This window comes from Gavialis gangeticus, unplaced genomic scaffold (assembly GCF_001723915.1).
Source record: "Gavialis gangeticus isolate Ggan-Ray unplaced genomic scaffold, GavGan_comp1, whole genome shotgun sequence".
NCBI classification, from domain to species: Eukaryota; Metazoa; Chordata; order Crocodylia; family Gavialidae; genus Gavialis; species Gavialis gangeticus.
Genome location: NW_017729029.1, coordinates 6768465 through 6775885, shown reverse-complemented (window position 1 = coordinate 6775885; position 7421 = coordinate 6768465). Strand labels below are relative to the sequence as shown.

General features: G+C 47.0%; 1 protein-coding gene across 4 annotated transcripts in view; it reads left to right on the top strand.

Annotated features, from left to right (window-relative positions):
• Positions 1-7421, top strand: part of MID2 (midline 2) — a 597656-nt gene that overhangs the window by 575011 nt on the left and 15224 nt on the right. The window lies entirely within an intron of this gene.

Below are 7421 nucleotides of genomic sequence, written 5' to 3'. Positions count from 1 at the left end.
CCCCAATGGGGCTGGTGCCCCCTGTAATGGCTGACACTGATGCTGTCGGCAGGGCTGGTGCCCCACTGACAGGGCCACCACCATCAGCGGTTTCTGCAGGTGCCCCCCCAGATTCAGGCAGCACCAGTCGCTCATGCCTCAGTGGTTAAGGCATTCACCTGGGAAGCTGGACACTTGGGGCACCTAGATTCATAGATGGTAAGGCCAGAAGGGACCTCGGAAGATCATTGGGTCCAGCCCCCTGCACCAAGCAGGAAAGATAACTAGGGGTCAGGTGACCCCAGCAAGGTGACTGCCTAGCTTCCTCTTGAAGATTTCCAGGGTAGGTGATTGTACCACCTCTGGAGGGAGCTTATGCTACATCCTGGACACCCTGACTGTGAAGAAGTTTTTCCTAATGTTGAGCCTGAATCAATCTGCCAGGAGTTTGTGGCCATTACTCCTGTTTTTTCCCTTGGGTGCCCTGGTGAACAGTTGCTTATTGAGCCCATGATGTACTCCCCTAGTGTAGCAGTAAGCTAATACCAGGTCCCCTCGCCTTCTTTTCCTTAGGCTGAAGAGTCTCAGGTCCCTCAGCCTTACCTCGTATGGCTTGTTGTATAAGACTCTGATCATATGAGTGGGTCTTCTTTGGACTCTCTCAAGCTTGTCCACATCCTTATTAAAGTGTGGTGCCGAAAACTGGATGCAGTACTCCAGCTGTGGTCTCACCAGTGCTGAGTACAGTGGACGAATCACCTCCTTGGTTTTGCTAGAGATGCATTGATTGATACATGCCAGAGTATTATTTGCCCTACTGTCTACAGCATTGCACTTCTGGTTCATATTCATACTGTGATCTATTATTACCCCCAGGTCCCTTTCATTCATGGTGCTAGTCAGTTTGGTGCTGCCAAGCCTGTAGGTGTGTTGGGGATTGCTCGTCCCGAGATGGAGCATTTTACATTTCTCAATGGTGAACTTCATCAGATTCCAGTCCGCCCAACTTGCTAGGCTGTCTAGGTCTGCCTGTATCTGTAGCCTATCTTCAAGCATGACCTTGCTTCCCCATAACTTGGTGTCATCCGCGAACTTGGCCAGTGAGCTCTTGACCCCCACATCCAAGTGGTTAATAAAGATGTTGAAAAGTACTGGACCGAGCACCAACCCTTTGCAAGACACCGCTGCCCACTTCTCGCCAGGATGACACAGATCCATTCACTATGACTCTCTGGGTCTTATCCTGCAGCCAGTTTCTCACCCACCTGACTGTCTCAGAGTTAAGCCCACAATCCTCCAAATTTCTCGTGAGAACATTGTGGTGTACTAGATCAAAGGCCTTTTGGAAGTCAAGGTATACAATGTCAACCTGCTCTGTCATGTCCAAGTGGTGAGTTGCCTGGTCATAGAAAAAGATGAGGTTGGTAAGGCAAGACCTGCCCACGATGAAGCCATGGTGGCTGTCATTCAGAATCTTACCTTCTCTTCTGCAAGCTTATTGCAGATAGACTCATTGGTGAACTTTTCTAGGATTTTCCCTAGGACGGAAGTTGGGCTGATTGGCCTATAGTTACCCGGGTCCTCCCTCTTGCCCTTCTTGTAGATAGGCACAACATTGGCCCTCTTCCAGTCCTCAGGGACTTCTCCAGAATGCCATGAGTTGTGGAAGAGTTTTGCCAGGGGTTCCGCAATGACTTCGGCCAGCTCGTTCAGCACTCTCAGATGAAGATTATCTGGTCGTGCTGACTTGTATATGTCTAATTTTTTTAAATGGTCGTACACCAATTCTATGGCAATAGTAGGAAGGCAGTTATTCCTATCATGCTTATCCTGTACTCTGTCTGGTGTGGTTTTCCCCTTGGTCCAGTGACAGACTGAGGTGAAGTAGTCATTCAGGAGTTCAGCTTTCTGCTGGGTACCGGTAACCAGCTGTCCTGAGATGTTGAGCAATGGCCCCATACTCCCATTTCTTTTCCTCCTGTTCCCTATTTACCTAAAGAAGGACTTCTTGTTGTCCTTGATTCCCGTTGCTAATCTAAGTTTGGTTGCTGCTTTAGCTTGTTTTATCTGTTCCCTTGAAAATGCAGGCCATTGTGGAATAGTCCTTCTTGGGGCCCACCCCAAGCTTCCATTATTTATAAGCCCCTTTCTTCTTTTTTAAGAGGACCGTGATTTCCCTGTTTAACCAAGAGGGCTTCCCAGTCCTTCTGTTACCTTTTCTCTGCAGGGGAATGAACTTTTGTGCTTCGAGGATTGTGTCCTTAAGGAACAACCACTCTTCATGCACACCTTTTGCCTTCAGTCCCTGGTCCCACAGCACTTGCCTTATTAGTGACCTAAGTTTTTGAAATTTGCATTTTTGAAGTCCAAGACTTCAATCCTGCTATCAGATTTGTCTGCCTTATGTCAGACAGTAAACATGATGGTTTCATGGTTACTGTTGCCCAGACTTCCCTCTATATTTAAGTCAGTCACCAGGTCGTCTCCTTTGGCCCAGACCAAGTCTAGCAGAGCGTGACCTCTGGTGCCCCATATGCCAGACGCCTGCTCCAATGCATGCTAATTAGCATGCATTGGAGCAGACTCAATTTATCAAGCCTGCTGAAACATGCTAATTAGCATACTCCAGCAGCCTCATTGTCATGTGTATTCAGCATCCCCACACTTCAAATTGGTGGTAGAGATGCTTCAGCTAAAGCTTGTTGAAAAAGCATTAGTTAAAGTCCACCCACCGCCATTTTGAAGTGGTGACACTGAACACAAAAGACATTGTGGGCACTTTAACTAGAGAGGCTTCAGAAAGCCACTCTAAGTGCCCCCCTCCCCACCACAGAGCACAAGTAAAGATGCCCTTGGGTTCTAGTTCCCCCTTGCCCACAGAGAGGTAGAACCTGCATGCCTTTAACTTCCCTAGCACAGTGCTGTAACTGCCATGACATGGGTTAGACTAATGTGGCCAACCCACAGCCTCTGTGTGTGGTATGTGGCAGACTGAGGAGGGGACAGGCACCATAGAGATAGATAGGGCAGAAAGCAAAGCAGTAAATCAGGCAGGGAGCACAGCGAAGGAAACAGAAAGAGCTGAAGATCAGGTAGGGGAAGGGGATCAGAGTGGCCCTTGGGAAGGAAGTGGGGTTAATTTGTGGCACTCCTGCTGAAATGTTTGACCCTACTGGTTAGACAGTACTCAGTCCTGTCTCTAGTGTGCCTTTTGAAGCTGAGACCCTGCCTGTTTTATTTAGTAATCATTGGATAAAAGGGACAGAGGGCAGTTTAGTGAAGAGGTTTCTTCCCTATAAGTAACAGGGACATAGACTAGAACCTGGGACCTGATTCTTTTTAGTCCAGCAGCCATCTCACTGAATTATGCCTCTTCAAGCTTGCATGGTTCCTCCTGGCTACATATATCTCCCTATTATGGCTAACCATGAGGTCCACTTCAAATGGAGATTGGCATATACCTGTCTCTGGGAAAGCGGTGGGTGGGGAGGGGGTTGAGAGTACTGAAATCTTATTCTTTGACTTCCTGGGCAGGTGCCCTCACTGCTCAGCTACTGGAGCTAAAACAGGGGAGTATCTCCTGTCCTTTTTCTGGGACTTGTATATAGTACAAGTACATGTAAGCATGTATTTAGCCAGTGTGTAGCCTACTATGCATATGTGTGCACATGTACATGTGCACACTGCAGGGGAAACAATCAGAAGCTGTGCATAAGAGGCAAAAACACCACTTATGCAGGTAGGGAACTGCCATTTAAACACATAGGCTGCCTATAAACATACTCAGCAGTTGGTGGGGGGGAGGGAGACATTTTAATTAGAGCAGTTTCTGGAGAGCCACTCCAATTAAAACATCTCACTGTCATGTGGATTAAGCCCCCGTGCATTTAAAAATGGTCATGGGATACTTTCTCTAAGCCTCATTCAATGAGGTTTAGATAAAGTGCCCCAGCAGCCATTTTTAAACTTTTGGGGCCTTATACACATGACAGTGAGGCCATGCTGGAACGTTCTAATTAAAACACAGAGCAGACTTGATTAACTGAGTCTGTTCTGATGCATTCTAATTAGAAATAGACCAGCACATCAATAGGCACCCACAAAAGGAAATGGGATTCTGCCCTTAGATTCTAGGACTCCCTCCATCTCAGGGTAACCAGACGCCCATCTCCCAGCAGCAGAATACTCTGACAGCTTGGGGCAAGGGGCACAGTCTTCACCCCTCTGGCCAAAGCTGAGCTGCTTTACAGCCAAGAATGGAAAGGTCCATAGGGTCAAAAAGGGGACTGTGACTGTGCCCACATGGATTGCATCAGACAGATGCTGGTTCTAATTCCTATATTTAGGATTCTGCCTAATTTAAAATGTATAAATGATCCTGGAAGCAAGGATCTGCTTACCCACACACTGAATATTCAAGTCTTACAATTCCTAAATGGAGGCATCTCAGGGACCAATATAGATTTTGCCATAACAAAACAAGAAGTGTATAACAGAACAAGGAATTAAACCTGGCTCTCTGCTAGCCTACTCTGTTTATTCTCAGCATGAAAGTGCAAGAGACAGAAATAGTTGTATGAAGTTTGCTATGGCTGAGAGAAATGTGTCTATTCCCAGCTTATTAATAAACATGCTAATACAATAAAAAAATGCCCTATCAGTCATGTCAGGTATATATGATATATGTGGACAGGAATACAAGTCATATATCTGTGGTGTGTTCAAACATGTCACCTCTATTCTAAATTTTTATTCCAGTGTCTAGATCAGGGGTGGGCAAAATATGGCATGGAAGAGTACTATTGCTTCATGCCTCTGGGACACAATGTTTCTGTTAATGTAACCCAAGATTAAATTTGTACTGTAGTCCGCTACTGGATGATCTTGTAAGATTCCTTCCAGCCCTACTTTCTTACTGTGCATGCATTCAATGCTGCATGTTAATTGATTGTAAAGGAGTGAGGGAATGAGAGTCCTCAAAAGTGATACTATTATTTGAGTGAGCCAGGACTCTAACTTGGTATATGGCAGGGATGCCAAACTTATCTGGCCCTGTGGGTCCTGGTTGTATCATGCAGTATGAGTCCCAGACCTGCCAGAGTGGGCACTGGATCCAACACGTGTGCGGGTTGGGGGTTTGGGACTGGCCTCATGTGGGTGCTGCATGCAGCAGAGGTCCCAGAGGGAGCAATACCTGGGCCTGGTCCAGCACGCTGTGTGTGTGGCATATGGGTCATCTCAAGACCCAGGGCCAGTACTGGGGGCCAGATGATGTGGCTCTTGGGCCAGATCCACTCCATGAGCCATATGTTGGGCACACCTTGTATATGGCATGGTATCTGCATTGCTAGTACAAAAAGCAGTATGCCCTGAATGTTGTGTGCCACAACGTCTATAATCTTAAAAGCAAGATTGTGCTTTATTTCTGAAGTATTAATTTCTGATGCCTTCATTAAAATATAATTAATAGAAAGTATTTTATTAGAAATGCATGATCATGTCATTCAAAAGACTTTTGCAGACTTAATTTGAGTCCCAGGTGTGAGTACATGTGAGTCTTCCACACATGAGGACTGAATTATTTTCCTGATTTGTGTAACTTACAGAAGTTAAGCAGCTCTGCTCAGTTAAAAGAATCTTTAAAGCAGGAGTGTTAAACATACAGCCTACAGGCAAGATCTGGCCCACCAAGCTCCTCAGTTTACCCCGCTGGACTACTGGTATCATCAGAGGGAATATCTGGCCACAGAATCTTCACGGCCATGGCCCTACCTCCAGGGCTGTTGCTGCCACCCCCATGTCTATGCTGAAATTGGAGCTGCTGCCACAGCATGTAGCATGGGACACAGCCGCAGCTGCAGGACAGAATACACGGTGGCTGTAGCTTCAGCTGCAACACAGAACTAGAGATGCTACCACCACACGCTCCAGGAACTGCCACCACACTTGCAGCTTCCTTGTTCCCAGACTAGATATGCCCTGCAAGGAGTTCCACAATCTGCATTTGCCATGGGGTACAAAGTGAGTTTGACCCCCCCCCAACCCAGTCAGGAAAGCAAGCAAGCTTTAAGTCACTTGAACCTGCTCACTGCACCCTTCCTTTGGGTCTGATGGAAGAAGAACAGCAGCAAGAAGACAAGGACTGAGATCACTTTTGGTCTTTTCCATCCAGAACAGTTCTGTGTAAGACAATAAAATGAGGCCTGGGTCAGTGTGTATGCACAGAGCTAATGGGACAGTCATGGTTTGGGGCAGCAAATCAAGAGTATTGTACTGAGCAAACTGTGCTATACGGGATTTGCCAACTTTTAATAGCTTTTGCAGCTCTGACCAGATTGTTCTAAAAACACCAAAATCCTCCTCCCCTGTGCCAGAACTAACCCCCCTGCCCAGTTTCACAGTCTTTCTGCATATTATAGGGGACACTTAGCTCTCAATATTGATCAGACTTTTTCTAGTGAAAAGTGTGAGGCAACCAAAATTAAAGGATTTCTGCTATTCTCCCTTCCTTTGTCTCCTTTAGCCCATGCTGCTGTTGAGATGAGATTCAGGAATACTTTCACTTTCCCCCAAAAAAGTGATAAAACAAAACAGGCTTTGGGGTTAGTTTCTAGGGTTGGAAGGGACCTGAACAGATCATCAAGCCCGACCCCCTGCCCTGTGCAGGAATGAGTGCTATACCCCAGCCAGAAATGTATCCAACCTCCTCTTGAAGACCCCCAAAGTAGGGGAGAGTACCACTACCCTTGAGAGCTCATTCCAGAGCCTGGCAGCCCTAACTGTTAAGTAATGCCTCCTGATATCAAGCCTGAACCTGCTCTCAATCAACTTGTGGCCGTTATTCCTTGTTATCCCAGGTGGTGCCCGGGGGAATAGAGCCTCACCTATTTTCCACTGGTCTCCCCTGGTGAGTTTATAGATGGCCATCAGATCCCCTCTCAGTCTTAGTCTTCTATTGTGGAGGCTGAATAGATTCAGGCCCTTTAGTCTATCTTCATAGGGCCTGGCCTGCTGCCCCCTGACCATGCAAGTGGCCCTCCTCTGGACCCTCTGAAGGTTAGCCACATCCCTTTTGAAGTGCGGCACCCAGAACTGGATGCAGTACTCCCACTGCAGGCTGACCAGTGCTGCATAGAAGGGAAGGATCACCTCCTTGCACCTGCTTGTGATGCATCTGTAGATGCACAACAAGGTGCAGTTAGCCTTACTGACTGCTTCCTCACATTGGCGGCTCATGTCCATCCTGGAGTCAAGAATGACTCCAAGATCCCTTTCAGCCACTGTGTTTTTGAGAAGGGTGTTCCCTAGCTTATAGGTGTGTTGCAGGTTCCTTCTCTCTAGATACAGCACCCTGCACTTGTCTGCATTGAATTCCATTCTATTCTCATCCGCCCACCTCTGTAACTTGTGTAGATCTAGTTGGATTGTGTCCCTCCCCTCCA